The 10,198-nt window shown below is 52.0% G+C and overlaps 1 protein-coding gene across 1 annotated transcript in view; it reads left to right on the top strand.

Moving 5' to 3' along the window:
• Nucleotides 1–4,384: 4,384 nt before the first annotated feature.
• Nucleotides 4,385–10,198, top strand: part of Ppard (peroxisome proliferator activated receptor delta) — a 70,764-nt gene continuing 64,950 nt past the window's right edge. The window contains exons 1-2 of the mRNA XM_005360360.3: nt 4,385–4,517; nt 8,451–8,534. The gene's annotated coding sequence lies outside the window, so the exon portion shown is untranslated. The remainder of the gene's footprint in view (nt 4,518–8,450; nt 8,535–10,198) is intronic.

Below are 10,198 nucleotides of genomic sequence, written 5' to 3'. Positions count from 1 at the left end.
AGTGCTGGGATTAAAGGCGTGCGCCACCACCGCCCGGCCTCCCTCATTTTTCTTTCGTTTATTATTATTATTTTAAAGAGATGTTCTTGCGATGTGCTGGACTGCCCTCAGATCACTCCGTAGTCCGGGATGGCCTTGTGCTCACTCTCTTCCTGCCAGCCTCCCATATACTGAAATGTCGGGTGTGCACTGAGCTGGCAAGCCCTTAGCATCCTACAAATATGAAGGAGATCAGGACAACACTGAATAAGTAGCACTATTTATGGGTACAAGAAGTCTGGATTCTGAGCCCCGTATGGGCTATAATTCTGGCACTGACGGGCAGGAGGAGGCACGGAGGCAGGCAGATCAAAAGTTTCACAAAAGTAAAGGGGGGTGGACTACACAGACAAAGACTTTTAAGCCAGTCTGATTGCATATTGCGCGCGCGCACACACACACCCGTGGGATCCAGCTATTAGAAAGGGTAGAAATGATGGGTGATTGTTCTTCTGATTGGAAAAGGGATTCTTTTTTTTAATATTTATTTATTTATTTATTATGTATACAGCATTCCTTCCATGTATGCCTGCAGGCCAGACACCATTACAAATGGTTGTGAACCACAATGTGGTTGCTGGGAATTGAACTCAGGACCTTTGGAAGAACAGGCAATGCTCTTAACCTCTGAGCCATCTCTCCAGCCCCCATGGAAAAGGGATTCTTTAGAGTGCAGAGTTGGAAGAAAATTAGTTTGTCAGTTCCCAAGTGCTGTCTACTGAAATTATCCAGTTTTCAATCCCACCTTCCCTGTTTTCAGAAGGGAGGCTGGCCATCCTTTCGCCCATTCAGCCTCTTCCAAGAGTGGACCATCCAGGAGAATCAGGAGTTCGAGGTCCCTGGAAGCTGTCCTCTGACCTCCTGCTCTCTATAGTACGTGTGCGCTTGCACGTGTGCACCCCCCCACCCACTAATGATAACTAACAGAGGCCAGAGGACTAAAAGCTCAAGGTCACCCTCGGCTACACACAGAGGACCTTTGAGACGAACCCAGAACAGGTGAGACTCCGTTGGTCTCAAAGCAATAAGGAGACAACAAAACAAACAAAAACAGGAACAAAGGGGAAAAAAAGGAGAAAAGGATGATAAAAATCGAATAACTCCTGGGCAAGGTGGCACACACCTTTAGTCCCAACTTGAATGGCAGAGGCAGGTGGATCTCTGTGAGTTCCAGGGCAGCCTGGTTTACACAGTGAGTACTAGGAAAGCCAGGAACATAGTAAGACCCTCTCCACACACTCTAAACAAAACAAAACACACACACACACAGAAGGAGGAAGAGGACAGAAAAGAAAGGTGAAGGAAGAATTAAAACTCAGAGAGTTGATTGATTGATAAATTGATTGACTGATTTCTAAATTATTATTATTATTATTGACAAGACCTATAGCCCAGTCTTCTAGGAACTTGAGGTCTCAGTCTGACATAGCCTTCCCAGAGTGGGGATTAAAGGCACGTCCCACCATGACTGGCTAAATCATCAACCATGTGTCAGCACACTGACCTGAAACTCACTGTGTAGTTGAGGCTGGCCTTGAACTCCTGCCCTTCTGCCTCCACCCCCCAAGTGTTGGATTGTAGATGTGCACACCACCATACGTGGCTAAGGCAAGCTTGGATTCTTGCCATGCTGTGATCAAATGGGGCCTTCCTACTTTCCCACCCCGACAAAGGATTTAGGCTCGCTCGAGGTCACCAACGATCTCCTGTGCCTCAGTTTCCTCAGCAGTAAGTGGAGTCTCTTCTGGGCTCTCCAGTGTCCTGTGGTATAGCATGGGGAAGCACTTACAGCTGACGAGCTGAGGTATGACGTCACAAGAGTGATCATGTGATGTCTGAATGTGATCTAATTTTGAGCAGCATGAGAAGCTGTCATCTTGGGGGGCAGAAGATATTTCCTAGTTTTTCAATCCCATGGCTAGAAAATAACTCCTACTGGGTAGTGATGGTGGCGGCGCATGCCTTTAATCCCAGCACTCAGGAGGCAGAGGCAGGTGGATCTCTGAGTTCGAGGCCAGTTGGGTCTACAGAGTGAGTTCCAGGACTGCCAGGACTACACAGAGAAACCCTGTCTTGAAAAAGCAAATAATAAAGAAAAGAATTCCTCTGTGCTGTCCAACATCCTAAGAGTGTGTCCTGTTTCAGACACCCTCATACCCTCCAAACCCTGGGGTTCCCATGGGAAACATAGCCATTGTGGCCCCAGGTTCTCTAGTTCTGTGTGACTTCTGTATAAGAACGGGTGGGGACATGGAGCTGGAATGCTACGGGTGTGTTAGATGCTGTTGTCAGGAGCCACCCAGACCTGGCAAGCAGCTGCTTTGAATTGCTGCCCTAGCCCCTGCTGCAGAGAAGGACCCCTCTTCTGCCTAGCCCCTGCTGCAGAGAAAGGGAAAGGACGAGAATGGTCCCCAGAGTCACTGGCACCACCTGCAGGCCAGCGACTGACACAGTTGTGAGCACTTTGCTAGCTGACAAACTACACAGACACTGGGCATCTCTGGGCAGGTTTGGGTATCTGAGATCCCTGGCTCTCTTCAAAGGACTCTAAAAACTTGCCTGGGATCTGCTTTTCTTACACAGCTGCCCCCAAGGTAAATCTAGACCACAGGAAGATTTGGGGGCACTCTTTCAATCAGAGTTATGATTCAAGTCAGAGAAAGAGACTGAATTATTATTGAATCATTAACTATTTGTGGAAGTGAGCGAATTCAGCATGGCATACATGTGGATGTCCAAGGACAACCTGCAGGAATCAGCCCTCTACTGGCAACTGTGGGTCCCAGGGAGGGGACAGGTCATTAGACTTGGCAACAGGTACCTTTACCCATTAAACATCTTATCAGCCCATAAAGAGAATTTTTAAGAACCTAGAAGGGGGCAGGTGAGAGGCTCAGCATGTAAAGGGGCTTGCTGCCAAGCCTGATGATCTGATTTCGAGTCCCAGGACCCACACGGTGGAAAGACTGACTCCGGCAAGTTGTGCCCTGACCTTTGCATGTGTGCATGCGCGCACACACACACACACACACACACACACACACAGTGGCGAGGGACTCTCAAATCCAGAGCACGGAGCACTGAGGCTGCAGCATACAGAGAGCCTGCAGAGGGCAGAGGGAACCCTTACTGCAGGTATGGAGGAGGGAGGGGCCTGCTGGCCGCTCCTGCCTGTCAAGTTTTCTTCATTCCAAGACGATGAAACCAGCTCCTGCCAGATTGCCTTTTGGTTGCATACCCTCTTAGGGTACATGGTAGGGGGTGAGTTGGGATAAGAGGTCCCTCTTCTAGACGAGAGCAGAATTTCCTCTACCAGGGAAGGCAGCCTCTGACTTAGGGGGACAAAAAGATACAGGACCATGATTTCCACTGAAAGAGATCTCAAGTGGGAGGAAAGCTCCTTTTGAATTGTTTTCCTGTTGGGGTAGGGTCTCCTATAGCCCAGGTTGACCTAGAACTGCTTTCTACATAGCTAAAGGTGACCTTGAACCTTTGTTATTTCTTCATCCACATTGTCACCATACCTCCCAGATCTTTCTTTCAATATGATTATTACATGTTTTACTTCTAGTGTGTTTATGTATGTACATGTGTATGCACGCTTGGGTGTGTAGATGTCAAAGGATAACCTTCAGGGGGCCAGTTCTCTTCTTCCATTCTGAGGGTCACAGGGACTGAACAAGCCACCAGTTTTCTTCTGGAATGAAAAAAACTGGAGGGTTGGAGAGATGTTTAGGTGGTGAAGAGCTTGTTGCTCTTGCAGAGGACCAGTGTTCAATTCCCAGCATCTCCATGGATACCTGGAAGCTCTGCACAAACTGTATCTCCACTTTCGGGCGCCCTACGCCTTCTTCTGGCCCCTACTGGCACTGCACACACATAGAGCACAGACACGCAGACAAAACGCTCAGACTTAAAAATAGACAAATACTTTTAAAATGTATGTGGCTGTGTATGTATTTTCATTCCCGGCTTGTCCTTGCCCCAGCGCCCTTAGCTTTGCTTCTCTCAAGCCACACAAGTCTGTGCCTACTTTCTTCTCAGGAAGAGCGAGGAGGTTGTACTAGGTGACCTCCACCTTCTTCCCTCGCTTTAAATTTCCTTCTGTGAGACTTGCTGGACTCGTTTTACCAGCCCTACTAGCTTCTCCCCAGCGCCTTCCTCAGCTGCTGCTCCCACATCTGACTCCAGAGGGCGCTGCAGACGCGCCAGCAGTGCGGTGGGCGGAGTGATGACTCCAGCCGCGCGGCAATTGGTTGCTGCCCTGGGGGAAGAGGGCGTGGTGAGTGCCTGGCGGGGGCGGGAGCGAGCGGCGCGGTGGCGTCAGCGTGACGGGGGCGGGGCTGGGGCTCGGAGCGTGTGACGCCGCAGGCCGCGGCGGAGCTGGGGATTAATGGGAAAAGTTTTGGCAGGAGCTGAGGGATTCTGCGGAGCTTGCGGGACGGCTGCGGCGGCGGCGCGGGAGGCGACCGGGACAGGTCCGTGCGGGTCGGGAGAGGTCAGCGTGGTCCGGGCCGAGGTGGACGGTGGGGTCGGAGCTCCGGAGGCTGCGTTCCGCGGGGCTTGCGGCTCTTCTCTCTCGGCCTGTGCTCTAGAGGCGCCACCGCCGGGGTCCTCAGGACGGAGACCTCAGTGGCCGCTCCAAGCCGCTCCAAGCCGGCGTATCTGCCTCCTCCCACCCACCCTGACCCACTCTGGGGCCCCGTTGCTTCATCTCCTCCGGATTCCCGGAGAACCCCATCTCCACCTCCCCTCTGACCTCTTGACGAGTGCCTCTCTGGTGCCCCGCTACCCAGCCCCAAATCTTTGGAGACCCTCCAGCCTCCCTCGACAGCCTCCCATCCTTGCCCTGTCGGTCATTGCTCTCTCTCTCCCCATCTGCGTCCCCTGTTTCTCCGGTTGTCTGATCCCTCCCCATCTTCCCTAGGATGTTGTGAGCCCGTCCGGTTTGTCCAAGCCTCTTTTATCTTGGCTACCGGCAGAGGCCCTGCTTTTTTGCCCAGCTCTGATTTCCGTGGTAGCGGTCCTGTCCTTTTCACCTCTTGTCACCCTACCGCTTCGCTTCTAGGTTCTTTGCCTCTGCTTCGGCGAGAACCCAGAGGTACATGATGGGTTTCCGTTTTACATTCGGTTGAGCTGGGAGGACGGTAGAATGGGGTGTTGACCATTCTTGACCAGGTTTGTTCGGGTTAGTGCTTGTTGCAGTGGGAGGGATGTCCAGTTGTTAGGCCCTTCTAATCTCAGCTTTACAATACTTCCCCTTTATGGGTCTGTTGACTTCCAGGAACCCTTGGGGAGAGCCGGCTCGGAGTTGGGTGTGCGCCAGCGGTAGCCGGAGGCCTCATATAACTCTTTTCCCCTTCCAGGAAATAGGATTCATTTGGGATATTATGGAACCCATTTAAACCATGACACTTCAAGCTATGTCTGCCCTCGCTCCTCCTTTCCACACACTGCCCTATCCCAGAGAGCTAAGAGAAGTCTCCAGAAGTCATGCCTGAGGATGCCTGTGGTCTTCAACTTGGGTTTTCTTCCCTGTACTGGCTCTTGGAAGCCTTCTTGGTTTAAAAGTTACATTTATTTATTTGTATGGGGTGGGGCATAAGTAGGTGTGTGTAGGTCAGAGGACAGTTACTGGAGTTGGGAGTTCCTTGTCTCATTCTATATTGTGGGCCCTGGAAATAGACTCAGGACAGCAAGGCTTGGTGGCAAGCACCTTTACCTGCTGCTGAGCCACTTCACCAGCCCCAAAATATGTTTCCCCCCTCCTTGTTTGCGTTTTTAAATGGATTATGGGCCTGCTAGCTAGCCCTGGGGCTGTTGGGCATTTGTACCCTTTTGTCTTGATGTCTTGGGTAAAGGCCACACTGAATTTCTGTCCTCTGTCTTTCACTGACGGAATGTGCCTTACATATTGGTCACTGGACATGGTCTCTTAGTGCCTTTTCTTCTTCCTTTTCCTGGACAGCTCCATTTCCTGTGGCTGGGAGAGGCAGCCGATGTCGTTCCTTTTGCCGCCCAGGTGTGGTCTGGGGTATTGCCTTGGTATCTGCCTGGGCAGGCTGTGAGCTTGTGCCAGTGAGGCCTTGCGAGGATCTTGAGCTGCCTGCCTCCAGCACATGGATCGTGGTCTCTGATGTATCTGGGCTTGGGCCCCTTCATTTAGCCCTGGACCCCTGGAGACATCCTCAGGAAAGAATGTATACCCTGTTTTTACCCCACCTGATCTCGGCAGACTCTGGAAGTGTGACCCACTCTCGTCTTAGAAGCGGGGACCCGTGGTTACGCTGGCACCAGGTCTCTGGTCTCCCTCTGTTGAGGATTGTGCTCCCTGTCTTTGAGCCAGAATTGGTCACAGAACAGGCAACCTTCTGGAACCGCAGCAGGGAGCCAACTGAACCAGCTCGACCAGACCTTACAGTTTTGTAACCTTGGTGTACACTGACCCTTTTCCATGAAAGCAGTACAATTGTGCCTGGCTTGTGGTTGAGCCAGTCTCTTCTCCACTGGTACCCAAGCCTCCTCTGTGCAGCAATGGATTCGGGGAAGTAGAGTGGGTTAGAAGAAATCTTTTCTTCCTATGAAAAACATCCTCCAAGGTTTTTTAAAACTATCTTTTACATTTATTTATATTTGTTTATTTTGTGTGAGTGTGTGGGACCAATTCTGGGAATCTGTTTTTCTCTGTTGTATGGGTCCCAGGTATTGAACTCAGGTCACCAGGCTGGGTGGCAAGTGCTTTACCTGCTGAGCCACCCCCCTCTTTTAAATTTGAGACAATATCCCTTTATAACCCAGGCTGGCCTTGAGCTCTCTTTGTAGCTCAGGTTGGCCTCCTACCTGGTAGCAGTCTTCTGCTTCTGTTTTGAGAGCTGGTATTATTGGGAAACACTCCACCCTGACCTCGGTCATTTTTGAGGGGTGCAGTGAGTGCCTGGCTACGATTAGTCCAGTCTCTGGCTGCCCAGAAACTCTGCCCGACACTCTCTTGGTGCATGTATCTGTGCTCTTAACCTCTAAACCATCTCTCGAGGCCCCCACCTAGCACTCTTGAGAAGTCTGCCGCTGTCCTGTCTGAGGTCTCCCTGGGAGCCTTCAGCACAGCGCAGGACCCGTCCTGGCAGAGCCTTGTAAGCCCTGGGGGTGTATCCATTCTGTGACCTTTAAGGAAATAGTTGCTTTCCATTTGGTGATTTTTTTTTGCAGATTGTGGGTCAGTGCCTATTTTCAAGGTGCGGGTGGATGAGCCGTTGCCACTGGCACCACCTGTCACCTCCATAGTTTATTGGACTGTCCCCCACTCTGTTTGGAAACTTCCTCTTGCCTTTTCTCTGCTGCGCTCTGGTATATGCCTAAACCACCCAGGAAAAGCAGCTCATAGCCCTCCCCCCAGCCCCGCCTATGGTCCCCTACTCTCTTCCGCAAAGGCCTGGTAGGATAGTCAGTGTGGAGACTAGCCTGGGAAGCTGGTAGGCCTCTATTGTGGACAGAACACAGCTGCCCAGCTGTTGTGCAAACTGTCCCAGGACTTCAGCCTGGCGTGTCCTGGTACAATGAGACTTGTGTCTTCAGGAGGTGTTGGGTGTTGGACCCGTGGTTTCCATCAGCTTCAGCTGAGTTCTGTCCTGAGGCTCACCTTCCCAGGGTACTGCTCTCTGCATGGTTGGGGAGTGTTTGTCCTCTGGGGGACCCGGCAATGCCAGGACTAGTTCCCTGGTACTGTCCACACTGGGAGCCTTCCTGCCTACCCAGCACTCACACAGACTTGTCTGTCTTGCCAGACTCTGACTTGTTTTATGTCTGAAGCCCTGTGCCCAGTGCCCTTGTCTGTGCCATGCCATCCCAGATTGCCCTGTGACTGTTTCTTGGAGATGGTTTCATGTCGCTGAGTATGTGTATGTGCCATGTTAGAGCCGGGGGGGGGCGGGTGTGTGGCTTGCCGTAGCGGCAGGATTCCAGGGTGTCCCTAGCTGGAGCCTGGCAGGGAAACGGGCCTTCAGCATCTGGTTTTAGGCGTGTGGGTCTTCTCCCACAGCCTTCAGAACTTGGGGTGTGACTCCGGTCTCTCTGCATGTTCCCCTAAGGAATCTGGTGTGACTCAGGGCCTCTCCTTTTATGAGCAAGTCGGGTGTTGGGCATCTCCTCCTTACCTTGCCAGCTCCTTCCGCCCCACCCAGGTAAGCTCAACAGAGCTGGTGTCCACTTGCTTGGGAGTGCAGACTCCATCCAGGATTGGAAAATATTTGCTGACTCAAGCTGAGCTCGACAGTCTCTTCGGGTGTGTGGTGTGTGTGTGAAGTCACATGGGACCACTGGTTTTTGAGTCCCACTGTTGTGTTAAAACTTCCTAGTACTTTTTTTGGACCCTGGCACCACTGAGGTATGGACCTTGGTTCCTTTCTGTCTTGCAGTGCTGCGCAGCGGTGTGGGCATGCACGTGACACTCACTCAGTGGCTCCTGCTCACCGACAGATGAAGACGAACCCACGGTAAAGGTAAAGCCCTCTTCACTGACGGGTGTCTGGCTCGGTAAAGGTAAAGCCCTCTTCACTGACGGGTGTCTGGCTCATAGCCTCAGGCTCCACCGCAGGCCGAGTCCCCTTTCATTGCATCCGCACCGTCACTGAACTCCAGTGGGCGCTCATTAGGGTCTGTGCGGCGTATGGAGGTCTTTAGGAGTGTGGGGAGTCTCGCCGTTGTACCCACTGAAAAATAAACTCCACAAGAACAGGGATTTATTTACTCTTGCTCTTCTTGTGTCTGAAGAACCACCTGCTACACAGGGTGGTCAGTGTTTGCTGAGTGACTAAATGAACACTCTTGCTTCTCTGCCACGTGGGTACTCCACGGGTCCCCAAGATGCCCCTCATCATTTTCTTCCATTTATGCCATAGATGAGTTGCTGTTTGGTTGTTCTGGAGACAGAGCCTGGATTTGTAACCAGGCTGGTCTAAAACTCCAGGTCTCCTTGCTTCTTCTTCCTAAGTGCTGGAAGTGGAGGTGCACGCCATCACATTTGCTGGGGCTGGGGTGGAGTGGCATAATAAGGATGCTTTATCCCTGCCAAACAGGGCTCTTCCTTCTCTGCTGGGTGTCTGAGCCCTCAGCAGATCCTGACAATGCTCTGGGCTTCTCGTGGCTGTTTCTCTGTTCTCAGGATGCCTGGCAGGTTCCAGAAACTCTCAGAAGGGGCACACCAGGGAGTTTGATGGTCATTGTCTTGACTGTTTGGCAGGCTGAGTTATGGCGGGTCCCTGCTGGGGGCCGGGGAAACCTGGCCCTGTTTTAATCTCTGATGTACAGCGGGGCCAGGAGCTGTTTGTGGGCTCCGCTTCCCTTTCTCTGCCTTCTACACCTGGCGGATTTTCCTGTTGCCAAGGCGGGTGACCAGCCTGGGTCTGTCTGTCTGTCTGTCTGTCTGTCTGTCATAGGGATCAGGTTGTTTGTGGATCCTTCTGGAAGGTCTGGGGCAAGAGCCCCTGCAGTTCTCAGACCCACATCCAGCCCCTTTGCTCTGAAGGGCACGTGAGGGAGGAGGAAGAACGGGGCAGAGGCTTCTGAAGGTCCCAAATGGGATAAGGAGGAAGTCCTCCAGGCTGAGAGAGCTGCTGAGCTACTCTGGTTTCTGTCACGTGTGTAGCAACAATGTCTGTAGTTCAGCTTCAGCCTTCATCTCCTCCCACGGAGGCTAAGTTTGAGCTGCATCTCACTTTCCGTGCAAATCTTAAGGGTCTGCGGCTGTTGCCTCTTAAGCCTTCTTGCCTCTTCCTTGGCCCAGGTGCTCTGAAGGGGAAGGTGATTTAGACACAGTCCTCATCGCCACCCCTCTTCAGGCGCGAGGAGCCTGGCTGAGGGGAGAAGACATGCCTAGGCTAAGTTTTCAGATTTTAAGGAACTGGCAGGTACCCAGAGTGTGACTGTTAGAGGGTTTATCTTTAGACGGCATTCCAAGGGCCAGACAGGCAGCTGGGCTTTGAAGTCATCATACAAAGTAGTAGTTTTCAAACTTCTGTCCTCAGCATCCTCCCACACACCTCTTTCTTGACCCTATGTAGACCTGACTGGCCCCAAACTCACAGTGATCTTCCTGCCTCTGCTTCTAGGGCGCTGGAATTAAAGGTGTGAAACCCAACATCCAGCCATCTTTAAGGTTTTTTTT

Source organism: Microtus ochrogaster, linkage group LG2 (genome assembly GCF_000317375.1).
Source record: "Microtus ochrogaster isolate Prairie Vole_2 linkage group LG2, MicOch1.0, whole genome shotgun sequence".
NCBI classification, from domain to species: domain Eukaryota; kingdom Metazoa; phylum Chordata; class Mammalia; order Rodentia; family Cricetidae; genus Microtus; species Microtus ochrogaster.
This window is presented reverse-complemented; position numbering and strand designations above follow the sequence as displayed.